Source organism: Patagioenas fasciata, chromosome W (assembly GCF_037038585.1).
Source record: "Patagioenas fasciata isolate bPatFas1 chromosome W, bPatFas1.hap1, whole genome shotgun sequence".
In the NCBI taxonomy this organism is placed as follows: Eukaryota; Metazoa; Chordata; class Aves; order Columbiformes; family Columbidae; genus Patagioenas; species Patagioenas fasciata.
The window spans coordinates 25152863-25176586 of NC_092559.1; positions in this window are offsets into that span (position 1 = coordinate 25152863).

The window sequence follows — 23724 nt, forward strand, 5'->3', positions numbered from 1 at the left end:
CCCTGGCCCCAGGGAGACAGCAGACTTTCCTAAGAAGTGGGCCTGCATATAGGACATCTCCTACAACCACAACCCACCTTTTTTTCTTTGTGGGAGCTGTTTTAATGGAGGGTGCAGGGTGACTTATCCTCTGCAGCACCTCCAACTTAATGGAACCACCTCCCTCAATGTTGTTGTTTAGTTCCACTTACAAGGCCTCATACCTGCTTTGCAAGGGAACCTGGAGGGGTGGAGTGGTCACAGTAGGAACCCTCCTCTTTCTGCCCCGGGGCAGGAACTCACTGCTATTTCCCCTTATTCCTCATGTTGCTGCATTCCACATCCTGAGCCTCATGCCTGTTGGACAGCAGCACCTAGGAAGGTGGGGAGGGTGTTTTTCCTGCCACCCTGTGTGTGGACTTTCTTCCATTCATCCCTTTCCCTTGACCTGCTTTCTTCAGTCAGGCAAGGGGAGGACACAGGAATCCCTTGATCTTTGTTTCTTGCTGGTGGTCTTACCCGCCCCTGGGCAGCCAGGGCTTGATCCCACCGGTCAATTTTCTTTTTCAGCTCCCTGATACTTCTCAACCTTTCCACCTCTTCTCTCAGCTCCACTACCAGACTGAGCAGGTCATCCACCTGCTCACACCTCACACAACTGTTTTCTGTATTACCACTCCATACCAGTGAAAGGCTCTGGCATTCTCTGCAGCCTGAGATCTGGGTAGCTGCATGTTCCCATAGCAGCTCTGTCTGAGTTGCTGCCTCTTTCCTGTTGAGTGCAGAGTACTCACCTTTGCCCCAAGTGGATACCATAGTCAGCTCCTTCTGTGAGGGTGACAACAACCAAGTGAGATAAATCACTTGAGCTTGCCTTGCCTGCTTAAACTGCCTGCACGAACTGCTTCTGCCCTGTTCACTAGACCTGGTTACCTGTGCTCCCTAGGAGGACATTTAAATCTTCCCCGGTTGCTCTTGGCAACGCCCCTTCCGGGTCAGCCCCTCTCTCGAGATCAGCACTTTCACTGCGACTCTTTTGGCAGGATCGGAATCTCCCCCTCCTCTCTCCATTCCATGCCCAGCCTCAGTTCTTACCATAGCCACTGCTGTGCACGTCGGTTCACCGCGTTTAAACCTCCCGTGGTTCCTCTGCAGTCACTGCTGTGCTCATCACTTGCTGGAGACTATCGTCTTTGTGGGTTCCTTGACCAGTGCTGTTATGTTACCGCTTATTTGTTCTTTCTTTTCTCCTTGCTGCCTGATTAAACCCACGAGTTTTTTGCCTTTATTGCTTTTTTTTTTTTAAATCCTCCTCTCCATCCCACTGGGGGCAGGGGAGGGGTGAGTGAGCAGCATGTGGTTCTAGCTGCTGGCTGGGAAAACCAGGGCTAAACAATGACATACAGGCACGCAGCATTTCCCACCTTCCCTAGTCTCAACAACCAGTTCATTTCTGCACACCACTTTTATTTGAAATTAATACTCCCAGAAAATGCTTTTATTGCCTCTTTGCCTGATAATAAAGAAAATGGTTATGTGTCATTTTTTGGCAGGTGACAGTTTTTTCTAGTTATCTCTACAAACACGTTCACTTCTATTTCATTGATCTTTCTCCTCCTCAACTGCATGATCACATATGCATACCAAAATAAAGTGTGAACTAACTGTCTTCACTTTATATTGTATACAAGTTAAAAGTTGGTTTACCAAATCACTGTTTCTGTAGAGACTGACCACAAAATGAAATAACTCAACCCCCTGTTTCCCAGTTCAGGAGAAAGTCTTTTACTATTGCTAACATTATAGTCTCACACATGCAGATGCCTTCTGTCCTGGTTTTGTTTAAACCAAGACCAGTTCTCTTTCAGTGAATTTTCCTTTTGGCTAAGTTCTTCTAAGTAACTGCACTTTTCTGAAGTTGGCTGCATGTTTTCCAGACACTGTTTGCTCCAGACCTGATAATGGTAACAATGGTATGCAGAAGAGGTCCAGCCAAGGTTGCTGATAATTTTTGCACGTTCCATAAATGAGAGGGGTGTACCTGCAAGGAGGGGCAGACAGAACAGGTGACCGGCATCTGAAGAGGACCCTGCCTGTCATGACTGTGATCCTAGCCCTAGTGTGGGGGACTACGGTGGGTACGTGGATTCCCTGACGGAGGGCATGGTAAGAGAAATTAGCCTTGAAGATATGAAGGCCTACCCATGAGAAAGATGGGAGTAAAGGAGTATCCGGAGATATTAAGGATGTACCCGTGAGAGAGAAGGGGATAGAAGAGTAACACTGATGATAGCAAAATTAGCCAATGAGATGTTACTGCTGTAACTTGTAAACAATAGTGAAGAGACACATGAATTGGTAAAACTGTATAAAAATGCACTTGTGGCAATAAATGGCATCTACTACTTTCATCCTGGAAGAACTTGGTCTATGTCGTTTGTCCGTCTCAGCCGTGACATATGGTGACCCCTACGTGATCCTGTATGAAGAAGGATCTCGCATGAAGAAGAGACAGCGGTGAAGCTGTGACAGCTGAAGACGAGCTGTGGAGACGGAGCCCGGTACAGCTGATAGAGCAGCCGAGGAGAGCTACCGAAGATCCGGATCGTTGAAAAGACACCACACTAAGAGTTGGTGAGCTACCGGGAACGGGGGGGGTATTATATTATCTACATGAAAGTTGCTTCTGAAGAAGCAGGGTATTAGCCCTCTGGAACTGACTTTACGAAGGAAGGACTGTGTTACTATGGGGCAAAGCACTAGTGAAAGATGCAAAGAAACAACTGAACTGTTAACAACATGTCACTTGTTGCTAGAGACTTTCAGAGGATTAAAAGAGCAACGGAAACATGCAGAGACAGTGGGGAGGGATGGTCTTCCTGGCTCTCCTGGGCCAGATTCGGAGGAAAAGGCGAGATTAAGTACTACTCCGACCCCCCCTGTTACTAAAGGTTCGTCAACACCGCCCAAGTCCATATGATCTGATACGGATAAGGATCCGCGACACTTTCTTGGAAAGTTAAAAGGAATAGAGGAGGAGCGTACGTATGTGTGGCCCCGAAATCAGATAAAAGCTATGAAAGACTCACATGAAAAAACAGCGTTGGGTTATATACGATCTCGGGAGGGGCCCCCGGAGCACCGGTCAGAGCAGTGCGTTCAACCGACTGCTCCGCTGTCATCAATCACGGCTCAAACGTCTGCTCCACCATCATCAGTCGCGGTTCCGCCATCTGCGTCACCACCATTAATCACAGTTCAACCTTCTGCCCCGCCGCTATCAGTCGCAGAAGGAAAAAGTGGACATTTTTTTTTCCTATCCCCCCTTGCCTGGAGATTTAGGTGGGGAGGATCCTCCTGTGGTGAGCCAGACTGAGCTAAATAACGTAATTCCTATAAATTTAGGTCCCCCCAGTCTGCCCCCGCCCCCCTCCCACGCTGCTGCAGAGCAAATTCCTGAGGGTGGGGGTAGAGTTTCAGAGCGTAAACCGAACTTACCAAAAAGCTGGGATTTACCCCCCAGCTCTTGGAAGAGACACTAATTGGCACACCACAACTACAGGCACGATAAATTCCTGAAATCCTGAGGCAGTCAAGAGACCTCGCATATCAAGCTATGATAAAGGTGCCTGAAAGCGACAAAGCAGCCAAATCATTTGCAACTTGGTCTATGTCGTTTGTCCGTCTCAACCGCAACACACTCATGTCTCTCTCCCTGCTACAGAAGTTGAATCTGGTTTGACTTCATTAAAAAAATGGTATTTATTTAAATTCCACCTGAAGTTCACTATGTAAGCAGACCTTGTATTAGAGATTTACAACATATTCTTTAGGAACAGGATCCAGTCTTTAGAAGGAGGACCTGAAACAGGATGATAAAGTAATAATTAATTAGAAAAAAACACAGGTGTGGCTCAAATAATAGCTTATATAAGTAGGTATATACTGCACTTGATCGAGGAGTTGCCAACGAGGAGAGGTCATTTGCCAGACACGATGGGAAGACCCTTGAAGAGGAAAATGCGACCAGGCTGTAAGAGTCTGCAATACAAGCTGAAGAATGCTAGATGGCAGCAAAGACCGCAAAATAACTAGATGTTTATGTAATCATTTCTTGGTATAGGTGCACTCTATGTTAAAAATTTCCAAGAACTGTAATGAATATGTAATTTTTCTGTCAATATAAGCAAAGCAAAAATGATCAGTTGTTGGTGCACTCATGGTGGAATATCCCCAGTGGGGTCCCAGTGTGGAATAAAGGAATGCTACTTTTAAAACCTTAAAAGTGGTTTTAAGAGTTATTAATTTGCTGAGTTTACAATATCACCTCAGTCAGTGTGGAGGGTAAGTTCAACTCTTGAAGATGGGGAAAATAAGAGTCTGCCAGCTGACACATTAAAAGACTTAAAATTATGAATCTTGCCACGTGGTGGTGGAATATTATAATATGCATTTACTTAGCTAAATGATTTATATGAAATTTATATGGAGCTCATCCAGTGATCTGTGAGTAGTAAAATATCATCTCCATACAGCCACACTTGTTGAGCAGAGAGAGCTCAAAGTAGGCTGACCCAGGCTGTTATATTTATGGAATAAAGTGGTTGGCTCGTAGTCAAATTGCATACAGTGGGAAAGACTCCTTGCACCCATAACTTACTGGTGTTCACTATGTCATTCTGTTCCTTTGTGGGTTTCCTCAAAGGAATTCTTGGCCTAGTTGCAGCTCAGGCCTTTACCTCCTTTGGAGCCTGTAGCAAACTGCTGCTGGTTTGGTTGGGGGAGGGTCAAGTGCATCTGTCACATTCCACCCCCTGACTACAGTGAATCCACTTTATCAGCTCATAGAGTGGTAGTGCAGTTACCTCTTGCCTCTGTGTCATAAATATGCAGTGTGTTGTAGATCAGCGGTTTAAGTGTTAAATTAATATTATATATATGCAATGATAATGTGTGCAAGCTTTTTTTAAGCAAATAGCTTTAGTAATATTAAATGTCATTGCAGCATTGAAGAATTCCTCGTGATGAACAGGGAGTATTTTTTTAGTCATGTACCAGACTCTTATACATAAAATGTTCTTAACTCTCTCACTTGTGCATTCCCTTCACCTTCTTCTATTACTTGTTCACCAGTGGTAATACTGAATGCAGCAGCCTTGTATTGCCATTTACCATTTATCCTTTTTGCTGAGGCATTGGTAAACCAAACGCCTTCTGTTGGTGTTTCTTCAGTGAGTGGGGGCACATTCAAAACTGGTGAGGGTTTGAAAGTTTGTTGTAATGCTAATGGATCTGCATTTACATGCATTTGTAATTTGGAAACTGTAGCCTGTAACAAACTGCTGCTGGTTTGGTTGGGGGGAGGTCAAGTGCATCCATCACACAGTAGCCCAGGAGGAAGCTAAATGCTCCAAGGAGAACTGTGCCAGCCCCCAGCCTGCACTGGCTTTGCCCAGCTGTGTCCCTGCGGTACTGCTGCTGGCTGCAGGTGCTTATCAAAAGCTGCAGGGAGCCCCCTGGCACATCCGGTCTCCCACATTCAGCCAGAAGCATCTCTTCACCCAGAAAGAGAATCACAGACTCACAGAATCACAGAATGTTAGGGACTGAAAGAGACCTCGAAAGATCATCTAGTTCAATCTCCCTGCCAGAGCAGGAACACCTAGATGAGGATACACAGGAAGGCATCCAGACAGGTCTTGAATGTCTCCAGAGAAGGAGACTCTACAACTTCCCTGGGCAGCCTGTTCCAGTGCTCTGTCACCTTCACGGTGAAAAAATTCCTTCTCATATTTGAGTGGAACCTCCTGTGTTCCAGTTTGTACCCACTGCCCCTTGTCCTATCATTGATTGTCATCGAGAAGAGCCTGGCTCCATCCTCATGACACTCACCCTTTACATATTTATAAACATTAATGAGGTCACCCTTCAGTCTTCTTCTCTTCTCTTCTCTTCTCTTCTCTTCTCTTCTCTTCTCTTCTCTTCTCTTCTCTTCTCTATCTTTTCTCTTCTCTTCTCTTCTCTTCTCTTCTCTTCTCTTCTCTTCTCTTCTCTTCTCTTCTCTTCTCTTCTCTTCTCTTCTCTTCTCTTCTCTTCTTTCTCTTCTCTTCTCTTCTCAAGCTAGAGAGACCCAGCTCCCTCAGCCTTTCCTCATAAGGGAGATGCTCCACTCCCTTAAACATCTTTGTGGCTCTGCGCTGGACTCTCTCAAGCAGTTCCCTGTCCTTCTTGAACTGAGGACTCCAGAACTGGACACAATATTCCACATGTGGTCTCACCAGGGCAGAGTAGAGGGGGAGGAGAACCTCTCTCGATCTACTAACCACACCCCTTCTAATACACCCCAGGATGCCATTGGCCTTCCTGGCCACAAGGGCACAGTGCTGGCTTATGATCATCCTGCTGTCCACCAGGACCCCCAGGTCCCTTTTCCCTACACTGCTCTCTAACAGGTCGTTTCCCAACTTATACTGGAACCTGGGGTTGTTCCTGCCCAGATGCAAGACTCTACACTTGCCCTTGTTATATTTCATTAAATTTTTTCCTGCCCAACTCTCCAGACTGTTCAGGTCTCGCTGGATGGCAGCACAGCCTTCTGGCGTGTCAACCACTCCTCCCAGTTTAGTGTCATCAGCAAATTTGCTGACAGTGCACTCTATTCCTTCATCCAAGTCGTTGATGCATATATTGAATAATACAGGCCCCAGTATTAACCCTTGAGGTACTCCACTAGATACTGGCCTCCAACTAGACTCCGCCCCATTGGCCACAACTCTCTGGCTTCTTTCCTTCAGCCAGTTCACAGTCCACCTCACTACCTGATTGTCCAGATCACACTTCCTCAGTTTAGCTGTGAGGATGCTGTGAGAGACTGTGTCAAAGGCTTTACTGAAGTCAAGGTAGACCACATCCACTGCTCTGCCATCATCTATCCATCTCATTATGTCCTCATAAAAGGCTATGAGGTTGGTTAAGCATGACTTCCCCTTGGTGAAGCCATGTTGACTGCCCCTTATGACCCTCTATCCTCTATATGCCTTGAGATGGCACCAAGGATAAGTTGTTCCATCGCCTTTCCAGGGATGGAGGTGAGGCTGACCGGTCTATAGTTCCCCGGGTCCTCCTTCTTGCCCTTTTTGAAGACTGGAGTGACATTTGCTTTCCTCCAGTCCTCAGGCACCTCTGGGGGTGCCAGTGATCTCCAGCACCCTGCACAGGCAGGCATGCTAGCGGCTGCGCCAGACCGTGCAGGAAGGGGGTTGCATCCAGTGCTGGGAGCCCCCAGCCCTGCCACAGACCCCGGAGCTGGCAGGGGGTCCGGTCCCCCTGAGCACCTGTCTGACGGCAGCCTGGTTCAGGGACTGGAGGCAGTGGTGGGAAGAAAAGACGAGCTTCAACCTGGCTCAGAGGCAGTGGGCGCTGCAGGAGAGGCAGCAGAAGCAAGCCCGGGGTCGTCACAGCCTTTCAGCCAGCTTCACCCCCTCCCTCACCCACCAGTCCGAGTTGTTGGAGCTGAGCTGTCACCGCCGCTCTTCCCCGGCCAGACCCCATGTTCTCCCGGGAAGGTTCTCCGCGGGCGCGGGGCGAGGCAGTCCCCCGGCATTGCTGGCACCCGACGAAGCTCTGTTCTCCTCCCAGAGCCTGCGCTGAGCGGCAGAAGGCACTGCGGGACTACCTGGTAGTGGGGGCCGAATTTCACCCCCCCCGGCAGCCAGGCTAGCCAGCTCTCCATCCTCTCCTCCCAGAGTCAGCTCTTCTCCGCTTCCCAGCCCCGCCACAAACGTCCCTGCATGGGCTTCTGAAGCACCCAATAAACCCCGTCTGGCCCAGCCTTCGCCCCAGGGTCTTTGAGGGGGCACTGGCGGCGGGGAGGGTCGAGTGGGAACTCGAGCTCGGCGAGTTCCTCTCCGGCAGAGGTTCAGCGGGCCGGTGCGTAGGTGATGCCTACATAGTGCTCAGAGGTGTCGACCCTGGGGGCGTGCGGACCCTTTAAGGCGCCGAGGGTCCAGGCATGGGAGTGACAGAGGCGAATAGGTGGTGAGGTGGGCAGGCGCGTGGCTGGGCGATGCGGGGGACTCTGCGTGCAGGGAAGCCGGGGGTTTGGTCGTGCCTTTGCCCTGTGTCTCACTCGCCGCTGCTCTCACCTCGGGGCAAGGTCTGCGGCGGGCATGAGCCCTGCAGTGAGCACCCACACGGCACTGCACTGGGCCTCTGAGCACCCGTGTGTGTCCACCCTCACCTCCACGTGCATCCCCCATAACTCCCATGCATATCACCTCCATGTAAATCGCCCCCATGTGCCTACTGCACCCCACATCACCCTGGCCTGTGTATCTCCCTGTGCCTCCCGCATTCCCCCACCACCCTAGGCCACAGGGTCCACATCCCTATGGGGGGAGGTCGTAAGGCCCGCGTGCCCCTCCGCCTCAGTGGTGCTTAGCGGTGCCCAGCGGGCAGGACGAGGAGGTGGGCAAGGCGCAGCAGGCAGCAGCATGCCTGCCAGAATCCTCTATGACAGGGGTGTCAAACTCATTTTCACTGGGGACCACATCAGCCTTGCGGTTGCCTACAAAGGGCCGAATGTAATTTTAGGACTGTATAGATGTACTCCTGTAGGAGTCCCCGGTGAAAATGAGTTTGACACCCTTGCTCTATGAAGTCGACAAGATAACCAGGACAGCAGAGCACGTGTCTGTACGGGGGAGAGGGGGGGGGTGGGCAACACCCATGGGTGCGGGGCTCACCCTGCTCCCCCCAGCAGTGCCTGGTCTTCTGCGACGTGGCTCCTCAAAACCCCGTCCACTTCCTGGTGATCCCCAAGCACCCCATCTCCCGGATCAGTTGAATGGATACCCAGGATGCCGAGGTGAGTCCAGAGTTGTCTCTGGGACGTGGAGGAGATGCACGGTGCTGACCCTCCTGCTCTCTCCCCCCAGCTCCTTGGGCAATTGCTGGTTGTTGGTGGCATGCATGGTACAAGCGGAGGGGCTGGCCAATGGCTACTGCCTCAGTGAGTTGGTGTCCCCTCCACTACTCTGCCATGCTGTGGGATAGGACCCTCACTGGTGGTCCCGCAGGAGCAGAGCTGTGGGGGTTTGTTGGAGTGAATAAAGGACTCAGCATTCCAATTCAACGTGAATCACGCAAAGCCATTTATTACAGAAACAAGCCTCCTTATATATGCAACTATTCTCTGATCATGCGTCCACGCTCCAATCATGCATTCACTAATTGGATATCATCTATGTTCATGAGCTGTCCACACGCTGGAGTCTCACTGCTCATAGGTCCGTTGATTTACATCACATTGAGGTCTTGTTATTGTAGAGCTGCTTCTCTCCCACGGCAGGTCCTGCTCTCAGCTTTTGAGTTGGCCTTGAAATTCCTGGCTGGTTCAGTAACAAATCTCCATCTAACAGAAACCCCTCCACAATTCCCCTCTTTTTGTTCTTGAACCAGCCAGACCCCATTTACAGCGCGCTGAATCATCTTTGAAATACACTGCAATATACAGCACATGATTAACACAACAATCACAGTTACATATAATGCAACTAAGCCTTATTTAATAAGATCAAACAACTACCCACTTATTCCAAAACATTTAAGCTATGTGTCAAACCTTAATTTTACTACGGCAATCTTATTAATGTACTGTTCTACTTTGTCTAAAGCACTTATTAATAGATCCAGAATAATCAAACAAGTTAATACAGCACAACCAGAATCCTGATGTTAAAAGCAGAAAACCTATAACTGCGTGATTTTGTAGAGCAACATGTCCAATACCATCAACATCTATTATTAATTGAGTTAGTACTTCAGAAGTTAGATTAACCTATTTAAAAGACCAATAGCTTAACTTTGATATGTCTCCTAAGGTTTTACCAGCTGCTAGATCAGTGAGAAAGAGTGCATTGACTATCTAAGCGTAATATTGCCTTTTTGACTCTCCTGCTGTTTGTTCAAATTGTCATTCTCCACAGAAGGCACACCACGAGCTTGCTAATAGGCTTCTAGATCACCAGGTCTGTGAGCATCCACAACACCGAACCAGGATTCATGGTCTACATCTGAAACAGTCCTCACAACTTATCTCCCTCCTGTCCATTCGCATTCACCGAATCCTTGCCATCTCCACTCAGCCACGGCCCGACCCACCTCGCAGGAATCCACCCCGATCCCCGCCCTGCAATGCCACAAACACAACCCCCTCCCCAGGCCTTCAATCGATGTGGCCCTCTCCATTGACCAGCAACCTGACCACAACCAATGTAGGTTCCCTCTGACCTACCATGGCCTTGGGTCATACTTGCAAATTATTTCATCACATACAATGACTCCGACAACTGGCCCTGTGGTGGTGTTTCCCCTACTTCTCCTCCCCCCCCCCTTTTTTTTTTGTTTTGTTTGTTTGTTTGTTTTTTGTTTGTTTGTTTTTAAATAAACAAGCAAACAGCTTCGGAATCAGATACATGCGTTGGACCTTGACTACGTACTCAAAATCACAAATCAAATATAGAGGTTCCTCCTTAAAAAGCTCTAAGTAATTTAAAGCTGTGCCAAGTTCTGCTAATTGGGTTGAACCTTCAATAATTTTTACAGAATAATGCCAATTTTTATCTTCATGCCAGACCACTACAGCTTTATGAGACTTCTCAAAACCATCAACAAAAACTTTGCAAGTATGTAGGATCAGACCAAAACCAAGTATGGCCTGTGACCTGATGTTAAAGACTTGAAGGTTCTGCAGCAATTTACATTTATGAATGCCAACAGCTGTGCTGTTAAGAAAACCAGCTAGTTCAATTTACAAGGACATAGATTACAAATAAAAAAAATCAGAATTAAATTTCACAAATGGTACGTATATAATAAAAGGATCATGGCCTATTAAGACTTAAATTCATTCCCTGCATTTTCTTGATCAGAGTGACAATTGATCTATCAGTCTGTTAGCAATCTCATCATACTGTCCCATAATAGCCACAGGTTGTTTCTTAGACAAATCTGCAAGTCCAATCGAATGCAGTTAGCTTCTAAGGTTGTCAGAAATTTATTCATCAAAGTCTCTAATTCCATTTTGGTTGTCATATTTATTGGATATTGTTTTCCCTTACCGGATTGAAGTCCTGTTTCAGTTCTATCAGTGTAGTGTTTTCTTTATCAAAACATTGGCTGTTAATACTAGTGGAAATACAGCATTCCAAATTTCCTTGGACATGTCTCACTTGCAGCAAGCATATCTTCACCATCCAAGTAGCTTCTTGTGGGCCATGCAACTAAACAGAATTCTCAGAAAATGTTATTTGAACTTACAATTTACTTAACAAATCTTGACCCAAGAGATGTACAGGGCTTTCTGGCAGCTACAAGAATTCATATGGTAAAACTTTGTTTCAAATTTGGCATTCCATTGGTCTCAAAAAAAAAAAAAAAGGTCTTTCTTTCTTTCTTTCCCACAATCTCAAAAACTATCATGGTGAATTTACGAAGAAGTCTTTCACAATTAGTTACCACAGAATAAGTCTATTAACAAATTTTTGGTTTAATTTCCCAGTTTCATTAGAACTACAGATCTGCTAGGGATGCCTTTAAATTTCACCCCCAGACTGCTCCATTCAGTATTACATTGCTGCAGTGGGGGGGAGAGAAAACCCCCCTTTCACCGCCTTGAAAGTGGGCAGCCAGGTTTTTCCAATTTTTTTTTTTTTTTTCTCTCTCTTCTTGCTGCAGTTCAGATGTACCAAGGCCACGCAGCTGGCATAATTGCTGGTACGAAGTAGGAGGCCCTGGCAAAATCCTCAGTTACAATGAGCTGAGTTTATCTTGCAACTTGACACAGACCTGGGATATTTTGCTTTTTTTGTTTTCCCATTTCATTCCAACCATAATACACTTTATATGCAATTCCGAGTAGCTCAGCAATAGTTACATTACTTAGCTCCATTTACCTTTTACAATTTACAGATGTCAAAAAACAGTATAATAAACACAAATCCATTATTCTGTTTTCCTAGATCCAAATCAGTCCATATTCTAGCAACTTTTAAATACAACCTCTTCCAAATTCACATCTATCATAGCATTTAGTTTTAGTTCCCATACCTCCAACAAATGCATAAATTCAATGCGAATCAAAGTTTAACAACTTAAATTCTTTTCTGGTCTCAAAATTATTAGGTAACAACATAAGCAATTACTCTAATTTGTAAGGATACATCCTAAGGGGGAGCAAGGTAGTACTTGAGTAGCAGAATCGGTTCCCATTTTGTAATTATCTCCCCAAATAAAATTATTTTGGTACTAAATATATATATATCTGCAAATTAAAATACTGAGCTCAGATATAAAAACCAAATACCAAGTTCAAATATGCAGATGGATCACAGTTACACTAATTCAAGACAATATCTCAATTTTTGCATTGCACCTTTGAACTTGTCCTGGTTTTGTTGAAAAACAAGTTTCTCTTTTAGTGAATTTTGCCTGTCAGCTAAAGCCTTCATATTAGCTGCATTTTCCTGGAGAACCAGACACATGTTTTGGTAAACCTAGCAACTGAATGCAAACTTATTGATAAGCACGGATGGACATCTCGTGAGAGGGGCAACGAGAAACTGGTGACCCAGAGACTGACCAGTGGTGTATAACATTCCATTCACGTGAATACTTCATATAAAAGTGGGAGATCACAAGGATCTCACCCTTTTCCTTTTCCCTTCTGCTTATGGTTGACATTAGGAGAGGACCTTGCTAGTCGTCCCTGCGAACTGAGACCTAGTGAGAGACTGAATCCAGCTCCGGTTGGCTACAGAGTCTAATCCAGGACTTTGGGTGCTGGCTCTGCAGTTGCTGAGACTTACAAGATTGGTTTTGTATATTTTGTATTATTTTCTCTATTCTTATTAGTAGCATTAGTAAAACATCTTTAATTTTTCCAACTCTCTTCTCTCTGTCCTTCTTTCCCTCCCGATCGCCTGTCCTTAGTGGGAAGGGGGGAGAGGGAGGGGCAAAAGGGGGAAGTGGGGGGGAGAGGAGGTTAACAATACATCTGCCAGGGTTTTTGTTGTCACCCTGCAATCTAAACCCTCGACAGAACTGCTTACTACTCAGCCAGATGGAGGTACCTCTGGGTCTCCCTGACAAAACAGGGCAGTGCACGCTGGCGCCCAATTGGCACCCGCTCCCCCGCCGCCGCAGCAAGCTGGACTGGGCAAGGCTTTTATTAGTGTCTCATCTGGTACGCTACAACTGTTATCCCAAAACCAGGATTCTTTACATGGTGCGCATACAAAAGAGCCAAATCAAGCACATCGAGATGAGACACAGCCTATCATAGAGTTGTGCAAGTCTGGATACTGGAATAAAGCTAGCATGCTAGAAAGAAAAATAACAGTTGCTACACACGAAAATTTTACCATCACATTCACTCAGTAAAGAACTAAATTACTCATGGTCTTCTGTATTATCACAAAACGCACATTTTGAGTCAACAGATTCTCATGATTTAACAGTTTGTGAACTCATCGTACCATATAACAAAGACCTACCAAAACTGCATCATGGTTAAACAGATACCCACAAAGAAAACAGGTTAATAAGGAAATCATCTTGCAGACTTTAACAAGTTTACTGTGACCTGTGTGTTGTCAGTTAATTCTCTCTCAGCTTGTTGAAGTTCAAATCGCTCCGCCTGTAAAACTGTCTGAAATGATTTAATGATCTCTTGTAGAGTTTTTTTTTGTCCTGCTCTTCTCGCCTTAAAAACAACATTAATTGCAACACAGAGTTTTACTTCAAGATTCTATTCTCTGGGCGCTTTTCCCATTCATCTAACTTACACAGCAGTTAACACTAATTTCAATACTTAACAAGATCCTATTTTCTCCTATTTCCAAGTGCTTTCCTATGTTGTAAAACACCTCCCAATACCGATTTCTTAGGAACACAACTGAAAACAGTAATTTCTGACCCCATCTTGTAAGTAAAGACCTTGAGAAGAGGGAGGGAGGGAGGGAAACACAGGGCTGCTTGCAGCGTGAGTCGGAAAAATGGGGAGAAGGTTTTACGGCACAAAACAATTAACTCACATTCCTGACAAGCTGCTTGATTTTCAGAGAGGCAATACACAGAAGCATGTAATATGTACTGTAAAACTCGCAAATAACATGTTGATAGCAAACATTAGTATTCTCTACTGCTAATTTCAAGGCCAGTGCTTCCTTAGCTTCTAAGTTTTCAACCTGCTTATTGATGACATCTTGAAGGTGGTCAATAAATTGCATGTAATTCTCATTGGGACCCTGATTAATATCTGTAAATAATTTGGCTGCTTTGTTGGTTTCAGGCACCTCTGTCATAGCTTGATATGCGAGGTCTGCTGACTGCCTCAGGATTTCAGAAACTAATCACGCCTGTTATTGTGATGTGTCAATTAGTGTCTCTTCCAAGAGTTGGGGGATACCCGCCCCTTTCAACGAATCCCCATCGTTCCATCCTAAATGATCTATAGCTGTTACATTACATAGGTCTAATTTTGCTTTAGTCTTTCATGGTTTTTATCTGATCTCGGGGAAACATGTACACATACTCTTTTTCCTGTTAACTTTTCAAAAAAAAAAAATGCTGCAAACCCTCATCTTCATCCAAGTCATCAGATAACGCGGACTTGAATGGTGCTGTAGAATCATTACTAACAGGGGGGTTCGGAAGAGTGCACATTCTCGCCAGTAGTTTCTAGAATCATAATTATTCGTAAAACCTGAGTCCCCAGGCACATCCCCTTTCCCATCACGATCACCATGACCGCATTGCCGACTGCTGGATTCACTCGCTATTAGCTGATCTAATCTTCCACACAGTTCTTTTGCCCAGTTCTTATCCGGCAACTCCTTCTGCTCTCTCGTGGAAGTTGGAGGGTTAAAAGACAATAAAGGCAGATACAAATTGGTAAAAGGATTGATAGTACACTTGTTTACAACTTTAGCATTCTCACCTTTCACAGGTTCTTTGGGCAAAGTTGTCTGACTCCAATCCTTTGGACTTGCTATTCTCATCAGGGTTGGGTAATAGTGTAGGAGACCACCTGCTCGGCATTTTTCCTCCCCCCTGCCCTGGACTGCTGAGCTATAGGGGATGCCAAAAGCACAGTAGGGGATGGAATAGGGACGGTATCAAAGACATGAACCGGGTAAACTTCACAGCGACTTTCAGGATTCTTATCAGGCTGCAACGCTACAAAAATTCCAGCAGCAGCAGACCATTCAACCTTAAGATCTTTTAAGGTGGTAATTATAAACTTCGATGTAGTTACTAATGATTTAGCTTCTTTATCTCCATTGCTGACCTTATCCCATAATTTCTGCCCTATATCGTCCCAAAGTTCAAGTTTAAAAGCCTTCTCGGTTTCTCCCAGGTAGCCGTTAGTTCTACACCAAACTAACAGTCTATGTATGTTACTTTCTTAATATTTAAGTCCTCTCACAGAGAGAATATCAGGAGGAGCTTCACTCTTCCCTCCTCCTGCCCCAGCCGCTCACCTTTTCCGGCGATTTCTTTGACAAATTTGTCTGCGGAATGTCCGTACGCCTCCTCCCGGTTCTCAGTCCAGCTGATCCACCTCCAGCTGGACCACTCCAGGCTTTTCCCCGATCGTAGTGATACACCGTTCAGAGTATCACGTCGGGGTCACCATTTGTTGGAGTGAATAAAGGACTCAGCATTCCAATTCAATGTGAATCACGCAAAGCCATTTATTACAGAAACAAACCTCCTTATATATGCAACTATTCTCTGATCACCCGTCCACGCTCCGATCATGCATTCACTGATTGGATATCATCTATGTTCACGAAATGTCCATGCACTGGAGTCTCACCGCTGATAGGTCCATTGATTTACGTCACGTTGAGGCCTTGTTATTGTAGAGCTGCCTCTCTCAGCAGGTCCTGCTCTCAACTTTTGAGCTGCCCTTGAAATTCCTGGCTGGTTCAGTAACAAATCTCCATCTAACAGAAACCCCTCCACAGGGGTTGGCCTGATCTCTGTCCCTCTCCCAGCAGTGATGAATGATGGTGATACCAAAAATCTGAAATTAGTAATAAAATAATTTAATAAAATTAAGGTTCATATATGTTAGGTGTTAGGCACTTACTAGGCATTAAGTAAAAAGAATGGTATTCATTAAGATAAGCAGGAGAAGGCTACCCTGTTTCCCCAAAAATAAGACAGGGTCTTATATTAATTTTTGCTCCAAAACTTATTACTTTTTTATATGTATAGCTACCTAGACACTATTTAAATTGACATTTTTTAATGAACTGTAACTAGGGCTTATTTTTGGCGTAGGGCTTATATTTCAAGCATCCTCAAAAATCCTGAAAAATCATGCTAGCGTTTATTTTCTGGGTAGGTCTTATTTTGGGGGAAACAGGGTAAGACACAATGCGCTTGCTCTTAGAAGACAAGGTGATGAGACCAGCACAAGGACCAGTTCAGACTGTCTTTGCGGTTACAAGCCAAATAACAAAGGAACTGTGCCTGCCCAGGACTTGAGGTCAAACAGCAGGGCGGCTGAGAAAGACTTACTTCCTCCCAGGACTCTCGCAAGACCCCTGACTCATTGAACTGCGCATGTGCTGGGGACATTTACATATAGAATCATATAATCATTTCATTTGCAAGAGATCCTCAGGTTCACTGAGTCCAACAATAACGTAACTCTAGCACTAAACCATATGTGAAGTGGTTCCAAGAAATGTAATGCATATGTAAAGGATTTCCTGGAAATGTAATGAATATGCATGATTGTGGCAGATGCACTCGACCCCCCCTCAGCCAAACCAGCAGCAGTTTGGTCCAGGCTCCAGAGGAGGTAAGGGCCTGAGCCATAGCCAGGCCAAGAACTCCTTCCAGGAGACCCACAAGGAAGCAGGATGGCACACTGAATGCCAGTAACTTGTGAGCGCAGTGAGTCTTTTGCATACTTTTCCTACTGCATGCAATTTGACTACGAGTCAACCACTTCATTCTATGAATATGACAGCCTAGATGAGCCCACTTTGAGCTCTCCCTGCTAAATAAGTGAGCTGTATGGCAATGGTTTTACTACTCACAGGTCAGTGGATGAGCCCAATTCAAGTTCAGTATTAATCATTTAGTTTAAGTAGATGCACACCAAATGTAATGAATCATTTAGCGGTATAAAGTAGTATGTTTTTTAATATACTCTTTTCTTTATGTTACTTGGTAAGCTGGATTTGCTAAAATTTTAAGCTGTAAAGTTGAAGAGAAACTGCCAAATTCATGTATACCGTGATTAAGTTACAAAAGATGTACCCATCATTAACCAATTGACGTGATAAATGCTTTCTGACCATCTGCAAAACGAGGGGATATTTTTCAAGTTTTAGATCCTTCTGCATGACAAGAGAGAGACAGGAGATTAAGTAATACATTGATTAGAAGCAGAGTTTATATTTAAATAATAATTAATAGATGTATTGTAAGAAACTAAACAATTATAACTAACTTCATCAGTTATTTTTTAGTATAGATGTATGTCAAAATTTTCAAAAATTGTAATACATATGTAATAATTATGTGAATATAAGCAATGCAAGAGCATCCAGTCTTTGGAGCACTTATGGAGGATGATCCCCAGTGTTCCCCAGCACTGATAAAATAAAAGAATGCTGCTTAACAGTATAACTGACTCTGTCGTTAAGTTTATTTCTCCATTTCAAAGTTCTGCTCATATTTACCAAAAGCAACTACAGACTACACTGAACACTTGAAAGATAAGGTCTAGTTTGCACTTTGCTTGGAAAAACAGAACTAATGGGAAAAACGACGATCCAAGGCTAACACGGAGACATTACAGACATCTGCAAAACAGGGCCTATTTTGCACTTTGCTGAGAAGAAAGGATTTATTCAGACAAAACAGTACCTGCAAGGCTATGGACCATAAATAATGTCTAAGCTGAACAAAATAAAGGCCGACATGGAATCAGAGAAAAAGATCCAATGAGAAGCAAGAAGACCTCAAAATGAAATATTGCTATTGGACTGAATCATGGTACGAATGATTTGCAAAGATATAAAAGTCTATGGTTTTCTATGCTCAGGTCGGAACCTCTGTGCAGGTACCCAGCTTGAGCCAGTCCTCCTGCTATTCTACTCCATTAAATTTTTTTTTTCTGAGAATTTGTTTCCTGAAAGCCTGCTCTGCATACGGTTATCAGACCTCGCCTGAAAGTTTGCCTCTGGAGTTCTAAAATACAGACTCCGGAGTGAACGGTTATCAGGGAGAGAAGAATCTTAAGAATTTTAAACTCAAATAACATTTTCTGAGAACTCTGTTCAGCTGCATATCCCACAAGAAAATGCTTGGAAAGCACAGATCTGCTTGCTGCAATCAGAACAGCAAAGTGAGCAAGAAATCTCCAAGGAAATTTTGGATACTGTATTTTCACTAGTATGGGCAGCTAAAGTACCTGGTAAAGCCAACACTACACTAACAGAACTGAGACAGAACTGAAACAGGACTTCAATTCGGTAAGGAAAAACAACATCCAATAAACATGGAAGCCAAAGTGGGGTTAGAGACTTTGATTAACAAGTTTATGCACTATGGACTTTTGCAGGAATGTCAATCAGAATATGTATGTATGTATGTATGTATGTATGTATGTCTGTCTGTCTGTTTGGGATTGGAAGGGACCTCAAAAGATCATCTAGTCCAATCCCCCTGCTGGAGCAGGAACGCCTAGGTGAGGTCGCACAGGAATGTGTCCAGGCAGGCTTTGAATGTCTCCAGGGAAGGAGACTCCACAACCTCCCTGGGTAGCCTGTTCCAGTGCTCTGTTACCCTCACTGAGAAGAAGTTCTTTCTCAAATTTAAGTGGAACCTCTTGTGTTCCAGCTTGATCCCATTGCCCCTTGTCCTATCATTGTTTGCCACTGAGAAGAGCCTGACTCCATCCTCGTGGCACTCACCCTTTATATATTTATAAACATTAATAAGGTTACCCCTCAGTCTCCTCTTCTCCAAACTAAAGAGACCCAGCTCCCTCAGCCTTTCTTCATAAGGGAGAAATAATACTCATAAGGGAGAAATAATACTCCAATTTTGCCAGTAAAGAAACCACATTCTATGGAATACTGGTTGATACAATATTTGAGAGCCATTAATCCTATTGTGATAAATGTGCACCTGGTAGTGCCAAAGCCCATACACTCTTCGACTAATATAGCAGGAAATAACATTTATTTTACTGTTTTAGACTTGAAAGATGCATTTTCTGTATACGATGGGATTTAGAGAGCCAGAAGCTTTTCACCTTTGAATGGGAAAGACCTACCACTGGAAGAAAGATGCAGCTTGCTAGACTGTTTGCCAAAAGGACTTAAGAACAATCCTGCTTTGTTTGGTGACATACTGGTAAAATAATTAGAAGCTTGGCAGGTATCTGTGACTGTGTTGCTGATTCAGGAGGCAGGGAAATTAACTTTGGGACAGCAGATTACTGCATTTGCACCATATGCTGTGGCCTCAGTGCTGGAACAACAAGGACACCGTTGGCTGTCACCTGGTACAGTACCAAGCAGCATTACTGGAACAGGATGATGTAGGTTTAAAAACAACAACATTTTGAATCCTGCTATTCTATTGCTTATATTTAATCATAACCAACTACTGAACAAGTTTTTTCTAGCAGACCAGACTTAAAGGATTCTCCACTGGAAGATGCAGAGTAGACTCTGTTCATGGGAGCAGTTTTGCTCTGAGTGAAGAACGACCATCTGGATATGCTGTGGTAACTAGAGAATATAACTGAATCACAATCATTGCCATCAAATATGTCAGCACAGAAAGCTGAGCTGATTGCTTTGATTAGAGCCTAAGAACTGTAACAAGGCGAGTGGGTTAATATATAGAGACTCTGCATATGCTTTTGGAATTGTGCATGCACATGAGACAATGTGGAAAGAAAGAGGACTTCTGACTTTACAAGTATCACCAGAGGTGTCAGTAATGCATTGTAAGGCTCACCAATTTGGACAATCTGAAGTTAAACTGCAAAGAAAGTGGCCAATGAAGCGATAATGTGTGCCTTGATCCTACAAAACCTATATGAGAGTAGATGCTATGATAGTAAGTGTTAAAAGATATGCAATTTGACCTAAAATGCAAAGTTGTAAGATCGGGTTAAAGCCTCCACCTGGAGAGGTAAAAAGAGGGAATTTTCTGGGACAATTTTGGTAAATTGATTTTTCTGAATTTTCCAGATGACCTGAAACTTTCCCATGACGGACCAACAAAACTAGGGAAGTAGCAAAGAAATTATTGAATAAAATCATACCAAGGTTTGGCCGTTCCACATTTTATAGTAGAAATAATACAGACCATTTCTACTCTTCTAGGGGTAAGATGGGATTTACATACCCCTTAGAGACTTCATTGTAGTGGGAAGGTAGAAATAATGAATCAATCTATAAAAAGACAATTAGCTAAATTGTGACAGGAATCTCATGCAAAATGGATAGATGTATTGTAAATTGTTTTCCTGAGAATTCACATTACTTCAAGAATAAGAGAAAAAGTAAGCCCTTCTGAAATATTGTATGGGAGACCCTATTCAGTAAACTTGTGTCCTGGTTTTGTTAAAAACAAGACCAGTTCTCTTTTAGTGATTTTTCCTTTCAGCTAAGTTCAGCTAAGTGCCTTCTAAGTAACTGCATATTTTTCCTAGACACTGTACTGGTGCTGATAAGAGGACCAACGGAATGCTGAAGAAGCTCATGCTTAGATTTATTACTATGGTAACCAAGGTTAACGGATAATGGGACATATTTGGAAGGAGGAGTGGATGGAACAACTGACTAAAATTGACCAACTGAGTATTCCATCCCATAATCATCATGTACCCTATATAAGAGCAGAGATCACAAGGGTCTCGCCTCTTCGACCGTGGCTAGAATCTGGAGAAAACCTTGTCTGTCTGCCTGTGATCTATAGGCCTCAGGCCCTGCATCCTTGAAATCCATTTTCTGGTTTGCTGTGAAGTCCCGCCCATGACTTCCGGGTGCCTGCCCTACACCTGCTGGAGCCAAGCTCCTAGCTCCGCCGCTGCTGGAGTGATGCCAACTCCATATCGGACATTCAAGATTGCTTTTGTATATTTTGTATATATATTTATTCTCTATTTATTAGTAGCATTAGTAAAACCTTTAAAATTTTTCCAACTTGTAAGACTCTTTCTAACTTGAAGTCCTTCTTCCTTATCTTTCTATCACCTTTTATGGTGGTGGGGATTAACAGAGGGCATCTGCCATTGTTTATTGTTGCCTTGCTTTAAACCTTGACAGATTTAATTTGTGACCCATACAGGGAGAGATGAACGTATGGGGAAAGAGAAAGTATGGATAGAGAGAGCCATACGGGGATAAGATAAGAAAAAAACTGTAACAGGTTTTGTTTAAAGGATGCTGTTGCAAATTTGGTTGGATTTAATAATGTCTTTTTTGGGATTAATTCTTATTGTTAATATTTTTGTGTGGAATGTCATCTCTGGAAGTCAGAATAAAGTTGTTATAAAAGTTTTGTTCATGGGTTGTGTAGAAGTGATTTATTTAATCCTAATTAAGCCAATGATGTATTTCTATTAATTGTTATCATACTTCAGGAGTATGCATTTTTGGAATTCTTTGGTAGAAGCAGAAGAAATTAAAGAGACCTGTGCCTTTTGTTTTCTCAGTTTCAGGAGTGATATTTTAGGACAGCTATTTAACTATTCTCTGCCTGTGGCATTAGAGCAAATTATAGATGCTTTGGGGAATTTTGAATATCCCTGGACATTTGAGTGAAGAGTCTCTGGAATGTGTGTCAGTCTTTGCTAGTGACAGGAATTGCCGCTCTTAAAGCTACAAGCACTTCAGCCACTGAAATGCCCATGCCAGCTACTGTACCCCCCTAGACAGATTCTGCAACTACGTCAGTTCTTATAACAGATACAATAGCTACTGCACCCCCCTCAACAGACTCTGCAGCAACTCCAGTTCCTGACTTGGATACTGCAGCCACTACAACTGCAACATCAGTTACTGCATCCACTCAAACCCCCACAACATGTGATGTGGCCATTCAGACTTGAACAGTATTAGTTCACAGAATCACAGAATGTTAGGGATTGGAAGGGACCTCAAAAGATCATCTAGTCCAATCCCCCTGCTGGAGCAGGAACACCTAGATGAGGCTACACAGGAATGTGTCCAGGCCTTAATTTTGCTCTTCGAGATCAAGGTAAATGAACCATTGATACAGGGAATTAACAATTAACTAATTAACACTTAAAGAACTAACACTTAAAGACTTAAAGAACTAACAGAGAGCTAACCCTTTAACCCACATCACTATTGCCTAACCTTGCTTAGCTTTGTGTAACTTATTGTATGAGAAAAAGGAGTTCGCTGACGCCTTGCAAAGATAGTAATCCTTGGGTGCATCCTTGGTGCATCCTTGGGTGAACTAGATAACAGAAACTTGGGCACAGGACAGGGGATATGCCAGTTTTAACCAACTCAGCAGTCTGAGTCCTAACCAACTCATCACACTGGACCAAAGGTGACGGTGTACAGAGAAGAGGACCCGGGTTCATGATCACTGCGCAGGTGCAACTAGGAGGAACCGGAGGTGGAGACTATGGAAATGGTCTCCTGGAACTCATTGTAATAAGAGCTGCCTTCTCGGGGACAGGTTATGAATATGTATAGGCATTCCTAAAACTTTCATGAATATGTAACACTTGACTGCATTTAACCAAGCTCACAGCTACTGTAATTTTACACATGTATTAGGTGAAATTATCCCTCATGTGTCCAGCGCTGTAAATACATACCTTCTTTACAATCTTAAGGGTTGTAAGATCATTTCTGCGCCTCACCATCATGAGTCCATCACCGAATGCACCGTGACATTAAATTGGCATCACGGACAGGATTCTGGGAAACAGAGGAGTGCAGGTAGTGTAGAGGGCTCTGTCTCTTGGAATCAAACCAGAAGATCTCAAAGTGCAAAAGGGGTGTTGCTCTCATGTTGATGAGAATTGTCTGCTAGGGAGAGTGAAGGGGTAATCTTATTTGTTAGTATAACTAAGTTGAGCCTTCCCGTAGCAGATTTTTGGCCCCTTCAACCACTCAGGAAAGAGAAGGGTGATGCAGCAGTTGCTGTGGCTTTTGTAACTAAGTTGTGCCTTCCCATAGTGGGTTTTGCCCCTTCGTAATAAGAATGACTGAAAAGGCTAATAATCGAGATGTGAGAAGTCGAGACTCGTTCTACACACTTTTAGCAGAGTATGGGGCTTGACCCTCCGTACCTGGAGAAGACTGGGCTCATGATAATTGGGCTAATTTACAGAGTGTAGTAGACCGAGTGATTTCTTTATAGACTAAGTCTAAGTTTAGATCAAATAAGGATAAAGCTATAGTCTGTGCTGTCCTAGGAGCTAACCTAGTAGCAGCGATTGAAGATCATCTCAGACGATGTAGTAATGAAAGCAAAATTATAGAATCCCTTGAAAATCTGGTGCAGATTTTGCAAAAAACTACCTTCAGTTTAGAACAACAATTAGAAAAAGAGAAGGAAGAAAATAGCTTATTAAAAAAAATATTTAAAAAACACAGGAGTGCTGAGAGAGTGGGAGCTAGAAGAGAAAAGTATCCGACAAATAAATCAAATCAA